This window comes from Ornithodoros turicata, chromosome 5 (genome assembly GCF_037126465.1).
Source record: "Ornithodoros turicata isolate Travis chromosome 5, ASM3712646v1, whole genome shotgun sequence".
Taxonomy (NCBI): Eukaryota; Metazoa; Arthropoda; class Arachnida; order Ixodida; family Argasidae; genus Ornithodoros; species Ornithodoros turicata.
The window spans coordinates 65,305,503-65,321,216 of NC_088205.1; the positions used below are offsets into that span (position 1 = coordinate 65,305,503).

General features: G+C 45.9%; 1 protein-coding gene across 1 annotated transcript in view; it reads left to right on the top strand.

Moving 5' to 3' along the window:
• Positions 1-15,714, top strand: part of LOC135396137 (uncharacterized) — a 285,153-nt gene that overhangs the window by 134,176 nt on the left and 135,263 nt on the right. The gene's annotated exons all lie outside the window — the stretch shown is intronic.

Here is a 15,714-nt window from a genome sequence, read left to right on the forward strand (position 1 = left end):
ACGTCACGGTGACGTTTCTTCTGTAGAGGTCTATTCTCGCAGAACGTTCTTTCTTGGTCGCCTTTTCTTTGGAGTATTTCAGAATTATCACTCCCGCTGTCATTACAGTGTTCAAGATACTATATTCAAACATAGCGTCATTGGCAACATGGCGTTCGACAACAAATGTCCTAACATAAACTCTAGGCTGAATTTCTCAAAGGCAACATTCAGCTCCATGGCGACACTGCTTCATCGCTCTCAACTAAATGTCCCCTAGAGCGAGAGTATTCTACCCAACATCGAGAAAACGGCCTCCCCCAACTGCTCTATGTGCGCAGACGTCTAGGATGTGCAGCACATCCTAGTTGTCTGTGAACGCTACTTTGAAGTCCGTCGCCGCCTACAATCCGAGTTGACAGCACTGAACGACCGGGCTTTCCTGGTTTTCGGCGCAATCAAAATTCTAGGCCCGTGGAACCCGCATGGCTGTCAACGAGCATTTCGTGCTCTGCTCACATAGGCCGCATTTCCGGGACATTGAGGCGAACACCAAGATCTAGAGCTTAGAGGCCTCAGTGAAAAAAAGTGGCCTCTATCCGGTTTCGTCGCTTTGTAGTGTCGCACACTAGCGCGACAATAATTTAACTCTTTCTGTATCTTTTCCTTTCTTTTACATCTTCGAATCTTTCTGACCACACAGCCTTAAGTGTCATGGAGTAGGGGGGATGCACATTTGTGGAATTGATATCCCCATAATGTTCTTTATGAATCCATTCACCCATTTATAACATTCAGCTTATCTTACAGGATACCAGCGGTTTAGAAAGAGCAGGAATCAGAACGCCCTTAAACCCTTTGTTTCCGAGCCCTGAATTTTGAAGAATTGGAAAATTCGGTTTGGCATGCGATCGTCAGCTGAGACCAGTGACGTCACGGTCAGCATTCGAATTGGCTCTTCTTGGCTTATTTACTTGCTCGTGGTTTCGCAATCGCCAGCAATCGTCAGGCTGAAAGCGAAATCGAGAGTCGGCCATACATACAAGCACCACGAACACCGTTCTCTTCGTCTAAATTTCGCCTTCGTCGCAGGATTTCGCCTTCGGATTCAGAGCATATACTGGTGTTGTGCACGCGATACTCTGATGCCCGATCGAAACTTCAGCGCCCGTAGACACTCGCCCACTAGAAGCTCGCGGCCCTAGACATCGCCCTCTCGGGTTATCTACGGTTTTGGGTGCCCGATCCCCGCATGAGAGTCTGGTTGCGCTGCGTGCCTTGGTCTCGTTCCTGTATGATTTTTTTTTTTTTTGTTTAATAATTGGGGGTTTACTTCGCGAGACAACGGAGATCATGAGCGACGCCACAGCGGTGTGGATTGCTTTTGCCCACCTGAGGGTTCTTTAACGTGCGATGAAAGCTCATTACACGGCACCCCGTATTTAACGTCCCTCGCGGAAGACGGCGTGTCCAAGCAACTTGTACCCTGCCACCAAGTTGCTGGCGTCCTCGGCCGGGTTCGAACCCGCGATCTTGGGATCAGAAGGCGAATATGCTACCGACTGAGCTACCGAGGCCGGTTATGATATTGGTGCCGACGATAAGTTTTGAGTTTTGTGCCTTTGTTTCCATGTATGTTCTTTTTTTTTTTTTTTTTTTGACTGTTCTGACTTTGTGTGACTATTGGTATGTTTTCTGAGTTGTCTACGTGGTATGGACTAGTCGGCTTCCACGTTGGTGGTGCCAATTTGTTCTCTTTTTTTCCTTTATCACTCACTCACTCACTCGTCTAAACTTTATCATCATCGTATTCCTTCGTCTGGTCAGTACACACAACTTCGTTTAAGGTGTTGAATTGTGAGAATGCCGTGCTCCTCGCCGTACGAGCAGGCACGCGAACAACAAAGATGTTTCGTACCAAGTTACCAGCTGATTTTCTGCGTGATTGGGTGGTACGAAATCAGTGGTTGAGTGCCCTGAACTTATCAATTAAGGCAACAGTCGTGTGTGCTCGAATTGCATCAGGATGTTATGAAGTCGTTCACCTGACGGCCGATTTGGACTCGAAAAGTAGCTGAAAAGGGATTCGACATCTGCCTCGTTCAACAACGACAAAGAGGGTAGCACCAAAGGACCGAAGTTGCAGGTAAGTGTCCGCACGAACTTGCATTATGGCTTGCACACAATATGAACATGTGAACGACAGATATGGGGCTGATGAGCCCTATAGTCCGCGGTTGTATGTAAAACTACACTGTTTCTCAGAGACGTTGGTTGCGAAATTATACACGAGTTTGAAGAAGCTTGAGCCTGGGCACAGAGAAGACGAAACAATCACAGCAGATGAAATCAGCAACAACTCGAGAGTTCCTGTTTTGAGACACTCTGTGTCTGTCTTCACTTCTGTATGCTCACGCTTAGCCTTTTCTCAACCATGGAACTGTCCCATATCCCACTTACATGGCAGCATTGTTGTTCCTCTTTAGAAGCCGGATTGTGTCTGTGAGTGCTGTGTGTTCAAGTTCTAATGTAAGGTTATCACGTGCCACAAATTCCATTGTGTTCTAGACCACTGAAGTTGACTGCAGTAACCAGCAGGCCTGCTCGAGGCCAAGGGTGCCCGAGTACCTTGACCAGGAAGGGATGACAGTCAGCTTGCTCACCAGCGACAGGTGAAGTCCTTCATGAAAAACACTCATCTATCTGCGAATCATGGCTTCGACGTGACGCACTTTGCAAAAGGTAATAAGCCACATTTCCTTTGTAGTGCACACCGTCATAACACACATGTGCAGTCCAACTTGTGTATGTTGTTTGACACCACATTTCCTAGAAGGGCTACATCTGAGGGCAAGCGTTGCTGTTAACATTATTGATCACATTTGTAACTTGAATGTGTAGATGTTTTTTGCACATTTTTAGCAGTGTTAGCGTTAACCGGTATAGTTATAATATCTGCTTCTCCTTGCTCAGGCCCCAGGAAAAAGACACATGCAGCAGCACTGGTGAAGCAACATCCGATACTACAAAGATGGTGCCACAGCAGTGTAAACCATCTCTACTGGTGTGTATGGACAAGCAATGATAATGGGAAGTTTGTCCTGGTAAAGTGGCTCACGATATTAGCATGAATATTTGGATCATGGTGTTGCTTCACATATTCATGAGAATCAATGTCTTCATGCAAGATGTGCACATCGAGACGTTGGAGAGCAGCTTAGGCTCCATAAAGGTGATTTACAATATTTAAAGTTAGCAGGGATAACTAAGCAATTGTCCTGCACTCCTCACTTACAGGGACTGAAACATACGATCCATTTGGAGGGGATAATGGATGCACATCCTCTTCATGAGGACATCCTGTCATTGTTTGCACTACAAGTTTCCTTGTCATAACGCTGCTTCTCGGTCATGTATCTAAGACATATCAGAACACCACTTCTAGCATAGCTGCGTGCCACGAAAGAGGAAACTTTTTTGTCCTGCACTCCCAAGTTTCCCAATGTACGAACGCTACGCCCTGCTCAAGTATTGCACTTCTCAACTTCCAAGCAACCATCTATTTGGTGCGCCATAGACGGTATTGGAGCAACAACAACGAGCAAGAATTACTCCTCATTTCAACTTAGATTTCCACTAAGATAATTAGGAAGTGTTCCAAAAATGGAACAGTTTCTAATTCTCTAAGTTGAAATTATCGAACACCGCATACCCATCCACTTCGCAACAACCTGACGACACGGAGTAAACAGCAATTTGCGTTCAAAAGGGTCGATCGCTTTCATCTGCCTCAACCGACGAGCGCTTTTCTAAAAATCAATAACCGGTAGGAGAAAAACAATGCCCCGACACGATCATGTTAACCTCGCTTGAATGAATGTTCTGGCAAGTGCGCTGCGCTAACTAGGTTAGCGGATATTACAGTACCATAAATGAGCTCACATGTACACATGTAATGAACCGTGCACGGATGCGACATCCGGTGAAGAACTACCAGACGTTGCGGGAGAGAGAGCTGCAAGAAGAAAAAAGACGAGAAAGTTACTGAAAGAAGGGGGAAAGAAGAAGAGGGAGAGGAGCATAACCGATCTCCTATAACGGTACTTTTTTTTTTTTTTGCGCGCGGACGATTTTTTTCGTTTTTCGCGAGCGCTAAAAAAAATCGCGGTACAATGTTTACGGTAAATAAAATGACTCCGATATGAACATCGCGGGTTATCTAGTAATTGAGTCAACAACATCAGGATGTGAAATTCCGAGTGCGCCGAGTGCAACAGAACTTTTTCTTCGTGCGAGACTAGGTACTTGGGGTCCTTCCGGCAACCTAAGATATCGTCGTAGCGCACAGCGCCCGCTTTCGCTAACCGCGCCGATGACTAAGCAAGGTAATTTTTCGCCGTGGGATTGCATAGTTATCATAAACGGCTTGGTCTTCCTTGGAACGTATCTTCAATGGGTTGATCCCCGAGATCACCGACGAACAAGAGCCCGCGTTTTCCATGACTTTAAGTTCCTGCGAACTGCTTCTCAACGATGCCCTCCATCAAATCGCGAAAATATCTACTTTATTGAACACGACTTGAAGGAAGAAGAGGGACAGAAGCATAATCGGTCTCGAATAACGGTGTCCGTATTATGTGATGTGATAGAAAAAGAAAATAACGGTGCCCGTACTATTGCGTTCCCTTTGTGCTACCTTCCGATGCAGATATTCATGCCCTGCTACCTCGAGCATCACCGTCTCGTACCCCATTAGTACTAAAACGTCACTGCTTTCATTAACGAGTCATTCAATGCCCATCAGTTCTGCTCTGTACGACTAAACAGTAAAGCACCTATGGAATTCCGCGTAACATAATTATCAAGTTGGAAACAATTTCCCTTTTATGTATTCAGTAAAGCTCCGAGCGACATTTGTTTTTCTAGCCTTCAATGTGAATTAGAGACACGTGACACCGAACGACAGCGAAAAAAAGTGAATGAAATAAAGGTAATATTGCGTGTGTGATGAAGAAGCAGGTAATCCTGAACGCCGACGTGCTATCATATTATGCTGCATTACCCAGTCCCTGTTCAAGCCATCAAATTTTCCTCTTTTCGTTCTTTTGTGCAACTTTTCTTCTTTCACGACGTCTCCAATTTCACACCATTCAACCCCATTTTAATAATAAAGTCTTCTTTGATGCCTGTCTCGACAGACACAAAAATCGCGCACAAGAAAATCCTACATCGCGGACTTTCTATATTCTCTTTGTCTACCTTGCCCATAGAAGCAAAGCAAAATGAAGACTCTCCAAGTATTTCCTTCCGGGTACATACATATACAGTCTAAACTCGTTATTATGACACTCGTTAAAACGACATCCTCACTTTGTGACCGGTTTTCTAGGGAACCGTTTTTTACCCATAGAAACACCATGTAACTCACCCTCGTTATTATGACAACTCGTTAATCCGACTGTGACCGAAATTTTGAGGACGGACCAAGGAGAACACGTGTATTCTGCCGTCGTTATTATGACCGCCGACTGTTGACCTCGTCGACCACAAACAAAGTTTCCAGAACGAACGGCGGAAAACCCCTGTGTTCTGTCCCAATTGTGACCACGGACTGTTGACCCTGCGGCTTTTGTGATCCACCAAGAATATCAGTGGCCCCGTGTGACGCATGTGTGGACAATGTTGTACAAAGCACACCCCCGTCTTCAGAATTCGTTAGTGAGTCATAGTCTTGCGCCGAAAGCATTCCTCCCTTGACCATTGCGTTTATCCTGCATATGGGTAACGCGATGAGCATGGCTGGAAACAAGCGCAAGCGAACAGAGCTGACTGCAGGGACGAAGAAGCGGTTATGCACCAGGTTCAAGGAGAGGCCATCTACTCACCAGGAGCTCGTCGAATGGGCAAAGAAGGAACTTTCGTTGGATATCAGTAGATCAACAGTGTCGACGCTGCTCAAAGACTCCCGAGAAGTGGCTAGATGTTCCTGCTGACGAATCCAGCATAGTTCGTGCAAGGCCTCCAAAGCACGCACCCCTGGAGAGGGGCTCTGGTGACATGGTTCAACGACGTCCAAGCTAGAGGGGCCATTGTGAACGACGCGATGCTTATTGAGAAGGGCAAGGTTGGAAGTCTTCTTGGTAGGTTTTCAGTTTTTTTGCAGTCTCATGCTCGAATGATTTGTTATGAAACTGACCTTTTTACTTTTCGTTTGACCAGGTATAGAAGATTTCAACTATTCTACGGGCTGGCTTGGACGTTTGAAGAAACGCAATGGGATCCGCTGCTTTAGCTTGCACGGAGAAGCCGCGTCCGTTGATGAAGATACGGTGACCATCGGAAGAAACAAGCTTCATGAGCGATAAAAGAGATAGGGCGCAGACTAACTGGTGCATGATGATGAAAGAACGAATAACCGAGAGACAGGGGACACGAAGACAAGCACAACCACTCTTGTGCTTGTCTTCGTGTCCCGTGTCTCTCGGTTATTCGTTCCTTCAGCTTCATGAGGTTCTTGCTGGCTACAGTGACGACGAAATCTACAACATGGACGAGACTGGATTTTTCTACAAGTTGGGGCCGTCGCAGACGTTGGGAACAACACCTGGAGCGGGCACAAAGAAAAGCAAGGACAGAATAACAGTGGCGTTTATCGTGAATGCAGGCGGAACGGAAAAGCGAAAGCCTATCGTGATTGCGAAGGCGGCGCGACCAAGGTCATTCAAAAAGGTATTTGACCCGAACATTTATTGCAATTATTTTTATAACAAGAGAGCCTGGATGACGAGTGCCATCTTCAACGACATTCCACGTCGATTTGACCGGACTCTTCAAGAACAAAACAGGCGCGCATTGCTCCTGGTTGACAATGCTGGTTGCCATGTGATGGACCGGGAGCCATTCACTAACTTGAGAGCTGAGTTCCTTCCCGCCAACACGGCGGAGCTGCAGCCCCTGGATGCCGGAATAATTCGTGCCGTTAAAGCTGCATACCGCACAGGCCTTGTAAGGCACTATCTTGCCTGTGCTGAGGGCGGAAATGCTCAGCCCGTCGATATTCGCTGGGGCCTGCTCGCTATCGTGCGATCGTCGAACAAGATCACCAGCAATGTCGTGACGAACTGTTGGCGCCACACCAGGATACTTCCTCTAGCTGCAACTTCGGAGGTAGAAGGCCCTCTTGACATTGTGCCGCTCTCTGAGCTGAAGGCAATGCTTGCCAGAGGCATTTTTCCGTGTAGTGACAATGCTGCTCAAGCCTACGTTGATATAGACAGCAGCGAAGATGTTGCCGAGGGCCTTTCCGACGACGACCTTTTGGAGCTTGTTGCTCCGCCACCAGCAGACAACGCCGCGACTGTAGACACAAGCAGTGAAGAGGAATTATGTGCACCTGCTCTCGTCAACGTAAGGGATGCCACCCAAGCGCTCAAGATAGCTTTGCAATTCTTCGAGCAGCAGAAGAACATTCAAAATGCGCATGCTATTTGTAACGCAATAGAGACAGTGGAGAGCTTGCAAATTGAAAGTGCTACGAAACAGACAGTTCTGACGGATTTCTTTCGCAAATAAATTGTAAATCAGCAATCAATCAATTTATTGAGCTCCCAGAAGTTCCATACGGGCGTTACATGGGAGGAGTGGGTTACAGGAAGTGAGGGAAAAGATAATACATAGAAAAAAAGGCAGTAAAACAGCAACAACAAATGGAAACAACAACAACAACGTTATACAAGTAGGTTACACAATGTATCATAAATGACGCAAGATTTATTAACTTGAGATAGAATTACGAAATTGAGACGGGTCAGATATGGTAACGATGTGGGGCGGGAGGTTATTCCAATCAATGGCAGTCTTGGGGGAAAAAGGAATTTAAAAATGATTGAGTGTCACATTGTAAGCGGGCTACTTTGACTTCGTGGTCTATGCGAGATGATATTCTGTGAGGAGGATTGATATAGTATGACCTGATGGCAGGAGAATGGTAGAACTTGTGAAACAGTGATAAGCGTGTGGCCCTCGTACGGACGTGCAGTTCGGCCAGGTTGATGTGTTTTTTAAATGAAGAGATACTTGTATATGGTGAGTAGTTACTAGTGATGAACCTGGTTGCGCTGTTTTGAACGGCTTCGAGGTCGCGCACAAGGCAAGCAGTATAGATGGATCCCATACGGCATAGGCATACTCCAGCTGAGGCCGGACTAATGTGATGTAAGCCAGGTGTTTAATATTAGGGGGAGCAGACGAGAGATGCCGTTTCAAATATCTTAAGGTGCGGTTAGCTTTGTTAACGATGGAGCGTGCGTGGATGTTCCAAGAAAGATTGTTTTGCAAATTAACACCCAGATATTTATATCATGTAGCGGACGAAATTACAGAACCATTAAGGGAGTAAGAGTGTTTGAATTTTGGAGTTTTCCTGCAAAATGGGACGTGGCAACATTTATCAATATTGAGTGACATTAGATACTTACTGCACCACTGATCGATGAGGGTGAGGTCATCTTGAAGGATGAGATGGTCGTCGGGAGAGGAGATGCAGCGATAAACGACACAGTCATCGGCAAAGAGACGTATGTTTGACTGTAATGGACAAAGGCAGGTCATTAATGAACAGGAGAAACAGGAGAGGTCCTAACACGCTACCCTGCGGTACACCGGAAGAGACTGTGTGGGCATGTGAGAGTAAGTTATTGGCGAAGACAGACTGCGAACGGGAACTCAGGAATGCAGAAATCCAAGGTAACGTCGTGGAATCAATATTAAAGCTCCGCAGCTTGGTCATTAGTCGGCCATGAGGAATCCGGTCGAAGGCACGAGAGAAATCAAGGAATATGACGTCTGTCTGAAGTCTGTTGTCCAGATTAGTATGAATATCGTGAATGAACGAGGCGAGTTGGGTTTCGCAGGAAAAATGTTTGCGGAAGACATGTTGACAGGGCGAAATGAGGCCATTAGACTCGAGAAAGGACATTATGTTTGAATGTATTATATGTTCGAGAATTTTAGATAATTGTTAGCGTCGTGCTTGTCACCTTTCTTGTAGATAGGGATGGCTTTACCCACCCGCCAGTCCTCTGGGACGACAGCAGAAGATAACGACTGCCGGAAGACAGCAGTTAGATAGGAAGAGGAGATGATCCTAGTGCCCTTTAAAATTTTACTGTTGATGCCGTCGAAACCACATGAAGAAATGCGAATCGAATCGATCAGCTTTAGGATACCGCTTTCAGATATGACGATCGGCTCCATGGGGCGACAAGACAAAGGTGGACACCTTGGTATGTCAGACGGACTTTCTGTTGAAAAGGCCTGCATGAAAGTATAGCCAAGCAATTTTGCGCACTGGTCAGGCGAGACAGGGCCCCTTCCTTCGTGAAGTAATACCTCATTATTGTTAGCTCTGGCTGGATTTATAGTGGACCAAAATTTTTTGGGGTTCTGAACAAGGAGCTTGCATAAACAATTGTTTATGTTTGGCGCCCGTTGGAAACATTGGCCCACTGGCGCCCATTGGCTAAGGAGGCCAAGTAAAGACCAGAAAGTATAACACAGTAATTCGTGGTTATAAAGAAATCTTTTTTTATCACTTTATTCGAAGTCCCACGCTCTCCCGACAGAAATGCATACGTTTTGGAGCGCGATGATTCGAAGTGCCCTGCCAGCCGACTTCGAGAAGTGGGAAGCCTACAAAGGACCGTACGGTAAACCCAGCGTGCTTCCTCTCTCTCTCTTTGCCAATATTATTTCTACCACACAATATAAAGAAAGAAAATCGTAAGCACAGCTTGCCACATCATATTGATCCGAAAGAATACAGTACACCGCAGCGCTTCTTTCAGTAACTTCTACCCACATAGCACTATCGGATTCACAACCAATGAGAACAAACGATTTTCTAGAAGCATCATCTCACGCTTTGCGCCGTCGTGCGATTCAATTTAACGACTCGCTGTGAAGCACAAACTCCCCAGGGCTGGAAAGAAATTCGTTCGATTCCCACAGAGAGAGACGCAGCATGGGAGTGACAAAGATGCGAAACCCTTCGCTTTGCGAAAGAAGAAGTAAAGACCGCTGACGCTTCTGACACTGTTGATGTTATTGTAGTGGTGCTTTAAGGAAACGGCGCTACTCTAGGAAATGGACGCCTTCCTGGTCCAGCCGTCCGGCAGAAACAGGAATACGACCTGTTTCGTTCCTTAGGTCTTTTTAAAGTGTAATCGCTAGGGTACACACAGAATGGTAATCGCACCAGAAGACCCTGAACTTACGAGTTCTCCTACTGGAAGTCTAATCTGTGTAGGTTCGCGTACAAGTAAAAGCAGCAGCTTAGGAGTTACGGCTGTCAGCTGGATTCCAATGCTAGTTCTGCGCGTCCTGGGCCGACTTCACAAGGAATTGTGCCGACATTTGTCTTAAGGCGTCTCAGGAAAACCCAGGGAAAACACCTAGACAGCTCAGCCGGCGCCCGTGTTGAAACCCGGCTCATCTCCCAGTCGCGTCGCAGCGCGGTCTATCTCGGCAACTGATTAGCCCCCTACTCCAATAACCTCAGTCACTCCAAAAGCCCGTGGCCCTCTCGCATGGATTGCCTGTCGCGCTTTCTGCGCTCGAGTATAGTGCGTATAGTTCTGGTTTCGGCTCATTTGCATGAAGAAATTTGGCACTTTATATCGTAAGGTACGTTATGCTTCTCGAGGTGTTTAACAAGGACGACGGGATTGAATAATGACTGGCTCGAATTCTACTACCTCGCATTTCCCAGTAAACATCTAATTAACATTAATGAATGTTAACTAATTATTCGTCCAGCAGTTACATACACTCTCCTACACTCTTAAAAATGAACTTCACCACGTAGCACGCTCCTAGCCAACCTTCATCCTGAATGACAACGTTCCTGCCCTTGATTTGTTTAAAACCGGAGGCGGAGCCTATTTTGTGCTCATTATGCTGCACATAACGGAAACAAAATAGGCTCCGCCTCCTGTTTTCAACAAATCAAGGGCGAGAACGTTATCATTCGGGATGATGGTTGGCTAGGAGCGTGCTATGTGGTGAAGTTCATTTTTAAGAGTGTACAGGATGTCCGCCTGGACACATAACCCGCCTGCAAAGATGGCATCAGCGTTGCTCTCACACCTTTTTCATAAAAAATCTGTGTCGAATAAAAAAAAAACACCATGTAAGCATTCTTTTTTTATCATTTACAAATTTTTTATGAAAAAGTTATGCGAGCAGCATAAATGTCGTTTTTGCTGTCGAGTTATGAGGTGAGGCGGACATCCTCTCGAATACACTCTTAAAAAGCGTCGAGGTTAGTGTAGTTTCCCTTTCTTTTATTAATAACGCGTCCTGGAGTAGCCAGTCCCGAGTGGCTCGAGAATACCATCTCCATTTTTTTTCTTTTAAAATCAAATCAAATCATCACACTCTTAAAAATGAACTTCACCGCATAGCAGGCTCCTAGCCAACCATCATCTCGAATGATACCGTTATCTTCCCTGATTTGTTGAAAACGGGAGGCGTACGCCTTTTTTGTGACACTTATGCTGTTCATAATTGTCACAGAAAAGGCGTACGCCTCCCGTTTTCAACAAATCAGGGCAGATAACGATATCATTCGAGATGATGGTTGGCTAGGAGCGTGCTGGGCGGTGAAGTTCATTTTTAAGAGTGTAGAGTAGTTAACTAGGGGATGACTAATTACGTAAAATTCGTTAACCAACTCGAACCAGTGGTCCTGTGGTAAAGCTGTTCGACTACCGCACGGAAGAACATGGTTTGTTTCCTGGTTTTCTCTGTTTCTCTGAGTTCACTTCCGTTCCCTCCTTATGTGTAACGCCCGCGTGTGTTGAGGATAAAAAAAAATGAAAATAATAACTGTGTAATTAGGGAAATTCGGGCTATAGCGAGATAGCAAGATTGGGGACAGTCCTCGTTGAAAGCCTGAAATCTTTTATAAATCCTGAAACGAGCGCGTGCCATTAAATATCTATCGCTGAATGGACCACCCCTGTTCACAAACAAATGACGTCAGATGGTACAACAGCGCTGCAAACTTGGTAGACTGGAACTACTATATCAAAAACTCAATAAGTCATAAGAAAGCGACGTTTAAATGTGGCTTCACGTATTGTAAGATTTTTCGTGCAATTCATTACATATTAATTGTTCTAGGGCCTTGTTCTGCACTCTTAAAAATGAGGGGGGGGGGGGGTGTCGAGGTAGCTTGCCGTTGTTGGCCGCACTCAAGTGGGCATCGTCACGACTATAGCAAAAAAAAAAAGAACTTCACCACATAGCACGCTCCTAGCCAACCACTATCCCGAATGACAACGTTCTCGCCCCTGATTTGTTGAAAACGGGAGGAGGAGCCTATTTTGTGCCGTGCATAATGGGACAAAATAGGCTCCTCCTCCCGTTTTCAACAAATCTAGAGCGAGAACGTTGTCATTCGGGGTGATGGTTGGCTAGGAGCGTGCTATGTGGTGAAGTTCAGCCCTATCTTTTCGGTAGCCCTTTCTAAAGATGACTACTGCGCGGGCTCTTCCATCTTCTGGAGCCCGAAGGGCACGAGTTTCTCTCGGAGTGCACGTGGTGTCTGTATACAAAGTATGTATACAAAGCCACATATACAAAGCAAGCGCGAACCACATTCCGCACAGGATTACGACATTGACTTTCAGACGATGCAACTCTTGGGATGTAGCCTTCTTTTCTTCCTGCGATGGACGAGGAACGCGGATGAAGACACGAAAGCGACTAAAAGTGTCACCTCATTTGTGCCTACCACTAATGCAAAGAAGCCACCCGTGACCTCCGTGAAGGAGTACGGCTTTGTGAAACGGCGGTGTTCTCCACCGGCGCTGTTTCGGTTTCGATACATCTACCAACGTCGTCATTACGTCACGGTGGCGTTTCTTCGGTGAGCCAAAACTTCAAGAGCGCAAAAAGAGGGAAAGGGCTTTAAGTCGGAGGGTCACGTGTCTTGCAGGCCGGACCATAGAAATCTTACGGAGAGAGGCTAGAAGGAAAGCTGGGGAGGAGGATCGGAGGAGAGCAAAGCACTTGAACGGGGCTCTTCCCTCTCTCAATGTATGCGCTCGGAGGCAGCCATATTGAATCAGCCGAGGAAACGTCGTGTATTTCCAGCCCGTGAAAGCAGCCACAGTTCCAAAAACTGTTGCAACACTTGCTCGGTTGCTCCTCTACTTCCGTCGACTACATATTTTGTCAGTGTCAGCCCCTATCCAGGCTTGTAGTCAAGGCTGGTTGAGGCAGCGGCAGCGTCGGAGACGGCGTCACCGGCGTCACGGCGTCCGTGTCGTGCCTGTTTCTTCGTGTATGTGTGTGTGTGTTTTTTTTTTTTCATATATATGACGGTTTCATGGGTTCTGGCGGTGTGTTACTGTTACAAAAACATTTTTGGCGTTATGTTTGCTGTATGCTTACTGCATTCCTTTGCTTGCATGCGCCGTGGCAACAGTAACTGATTCAATATGGCGCTCCCCTCGCCCGTACGTCCCAGTTTCGGAGGTTTCCTTCTATCATACTCCTTAAGATTTTTATGGGCCGGACAGACCGCTTGCCGACCCAGATAAGCCGAAAGTCTTGTCGTTTCTGGGTTCGAGAAGTGCGTAGATCTGGTTTCCGTTGATTTGCATATCAAAATCTGTGTGATTTATATCTCAAATTTCGTGCTCGTTTCGGGATTTTTAAAAAGAAGGCCGGTTTCAAACAACGATTGTCTGCAATTTTGCTGTCTCGCATTTTCCGGAAAACATCTAATTAAAAATCATGTAACGTATCATTATTACCAACACTAACATATCATTGCAAAAACGGCATCTGTGCCGCTCTCACAGGTTTAAAAAGGAGTCTGTGAAGAATAAAACACACACACACACACACCATATTACGTTCATCGACGAACGTGCCTCAACTTTACGATTTTTGCGCTGAACTCTGAAATCTAAACAACGTGTAGAGACCAATCGACCCGAAGGTTGGTGAAATCCAGCGCTAGATCAATTGATCGATAAAAAAAAGAAAAATATGGTTGGCGAAATCTGGTAATAATATATGTCCTGCGCTTATTTTCCCCACAGGGAAGAGTCTTTGCGACGAAATGAGCGAAATAACACAATGCAGCACAGGACGAGCTCCTTCCTGCGCAATTGCGTGTTATTTCGCTCATTTCATCGCAGTGCGTGTCCCAAAACCAACTAGCCCAGTTTTCTACGCTAAGGAGAGAGTATTATCTTTTTAGAGGGTGAGTGCACACTTGTGCGAATGAAGTCGGAAGAACCAAGACTTCGTTATGAGTAGGGTTCGCAGTTTTCGGCATTTTGCGAAGCATCACGAAAAACACCCGTTGAATGTCCTCTTCTAAATTCGGTATATTCCCATAAAATGCGATTCCCTTGTCCTTGTGCCCGAAGTGTGACTCCGAATATATCGGTATACCGCTGGGAAGTGTCTCGGAGAGGTTTGTCTAAACTGGCAGACAACGGGAATTCCTAATTGAATTCCCCATTCTGAGGATATAGCCCCTGTCCTCATTTCTTTTTTTCTTTTTTTTGGATGGGGCTGTTTTATTGTTTCTGTTATGGGTGAAGAATGACACCGATAACAGACCAGGGAGCTTAATCGTTTCCCACGTTCAACTTAACGGCACGAGACAGCTGAACGAGTCATTCAGACTAACGAAACGAGCAAGCTTATCGATGCTTTGCTGTGGTCACAATCTGTGCTCCTCGTGAAGCTTCTTCTTTGAGATTATTGTGCGCGTTGCGAGCGCTCACGTGTTGTGATGTCACCGCCCTGAGCGAAGAGCAGGTGGTGGTGGTGGTGGTGGTGTAACTGCTTGCCGTAGTCGGCCTCGCAAGGCGGGCAACGTCACGACTAACGCAGGTCCTTAAAAAAAGGGCGAAGAGCAGGCTGGCAGCGAGGCTGCATCTTCTCCGACCAATAGGACTATTTCATTTGTTCCGATAGCTCGCATTCTCGTGCTCTCATACATGCTCGTTGCGTTCCAATGTTCGTTCCCATGCTGGTTCATTATCTTCTTTTTCTTTCCGTCTCAATATATGGCTCGCTAGTCTGTAAAAATAATGAACAAACAGCACGTCACTATAAGGATAATCGTCGAGCAATACGCAAAAAATCCTAAATCATTTTCCTGCTCTGACGATGGTGTCAGGTGAGAATGGTCTTAAGTGTGATACGAGAACTAGTATGTGCTGAGTTCTAGGGCACATGGGAGTCCGAGACCAGAAAGAGAAGACGTAGTGGTATCAGAAGTATCAAAAGAAGAAAGAGGAGGTGTCTGCTCGTTCTCCTCAACGTATACACTTATTTCATTAACAGTAAGTTATTTATTACCAGTAGGTAACGCACCGGCAATACAACAACGGCAGTACAACATCTGGTCTTAACAACAGTTAAAACAGAATAATACCCTAGTCACACGGCAAATTTAATGCATTAAACGGAATGGCAGTAACTTCACCTCCTAACCAACCATCATCTCGAATGACATCGTACTCTCCCCTGATTTGTTGAAAACAGGAGGCGTACGCCTTTTCTGTCACATTTATGTCCTGCATAATTGTCACAAAAAAGGTGTACGCCTCCTGTTTTCAACAGATCACGGGAGAGAACAATGTCATTCGAGATGATGGTTGGTTAGGAGGAGAAGTTACTGCCATTCCGTTTAATGCGTTAAAG